This window comes from Poecilia formosa, unplaced genomic scaffold, assembly GCF_000485575.1.
Source record: "Poecilia formosa unplaced genomic scaffold, Poecilia_formosa-5.1.2 Scaffold341, whole genome shotgun sequence".
Classification (NCBI taxonomy): domain Eukaryota; kingdom Metazoa; phylum Chordata; class Actinopteri; order Cyprinodontiformes; family Poeciliidae; genus Poecilia; species Poecilia formosa.
In genome coordinates, this window is record NW_006800280.1 from 567,725 (window position 1) to 569,597 (window position 1,873).

Sequence of the window (1,873 nt, forward strand, 5' to 3'; positions counted from 1 at the left end):
AAAAGACAAAATGTCTTCCACAGCATTCAATCCAAAACCTGTGATTTTCTACACTAAATGCATTATATACACTTACATTAACTTATGCACCATTTAACACATGTATATATGTACACTTTTAAACATATACTTTCACAAAATATATACAGCTATACTTATCCATGAAATAACTTTCTGTTTGTGGAAGAATGTTTTACCCAAGTCAAAGAGTTTTAATGTAATTCTATAAAACTTTATGTAAGCATATGGGAACCTCTTTACAACAGAGTACTGGGTCCACTGTAGATCGAATTTAATTTCACCTATTTAAAACCTATTTAGGAATTAGGATTAGGACTACACACCAGAAACACAAAGCCACTGCAACCCAGGAGCAGAGATGTACCAATTACACAGACACATTTCCTTAACTTACCACTAAACCCTTAAAAGGGATTCTATCATTTTGCTGCTAAAGTCTAAATGTACAACTTCATGACATCAAATAAATATTCATCATCAATAGGTGACACTAAATTCAACAAAGTAAAAAAAAGTTATTCTGTTTTTTTTTTTTTTAGCAAAAAGAAATAATTTTGGTTATCCTTACTGACATAAAAATAAAAGGTATGATGTAAGGTTATAGAAGGAGAAAGAGAGAAAAAAAATATTTTCTCTTTTTAATTAGTGGTTTGAATTCCAATTGTAATTGAAGTATTGTTGAAGTACTGCAATTAGTCAAGTAAGGAGAAACATTTCACAATGGAGAGCGTTCTTTTTGTTTGTTTTTTTTTTCTTTTTACCTGTAAATCTTCTTGTCGTCAATCTAATTGGTTGTTCCTCGGATGTCAAAGTTTCTTCCCTGAAATATGATCTGTAAGTGGACTGTTTCTGATGCTTTCTGATGAGTTCTGCAAAGTCCCAAAGAAAAATGTGACACCTGATGATGGAGTGTCACTATTTAAGTTTAGAAGGAGGAGTTAACACAACTGAAACCAAAAGGGAAACATTCTGTAAACTGCTCAGAGACCTGATTAAATCAGTTCCTGTAAACACCACAGCTTGTTCAGACGAATGCAATTAAAAGTATGTTGTGTGTGTGTGTGTGTGTGTGTGTGTGTGNATAAGTATTTTGTCCATGCCTACAGAAAATAGCAAAATAGACAGAATCATTCCTGACGCAAAATTTTGATACAGTTAGAGATGAGAAAATAACTTTGAGAGTTTTCAATTCACCCAAATGTCCTCCAAAATATCATGAATATTCACGATTAATTTAATCCTAACTTTAATATTTGTCAGTATCCAAATCAATATTTAATAGAGACTGGATGGAGTATCTGCACACACTTAGACTTAAGACTCATGTACAGACTCATTACATGTACAAGATGTAATTAACTTACATCTAAGTCATTAGTCCTCAGTCCAGTTGTAAAGGGACTGGAGGTTAACGTGGCTAATGCTAACACGGGTAAACGTTAAAAAACCTGTGTAATTTAACGGCAGACTGAAAATGTGAATTAGGGCAAACAGAATGAGAATCCCATAGCTGTCTGTCTGTGGTTGATCACTACTGAAAATAATAGTGAAATAAGAGTTTTGTACCTTGCAGTAGATGAAATTATATTTTTTTCTGAACATGGACACATATTCCCTTACATAATTAAATATATGCAGCCATATTCAATAATTTAAAGTGCGTGTTTTGAATACACATGTTAGTCAAATTAAAAGTACTTTTTGAAAATAATCTTTGAGCAGGGATTATAAATACTTTTAATTTAGTCTGTATTATTGTATTAAGCAATGCTGTTTTGTTCATCTGGTGTAATATTATTTTCTTAATACTGTATTTGTAATAGATATAATATTACAATAATTAACAAAAAAG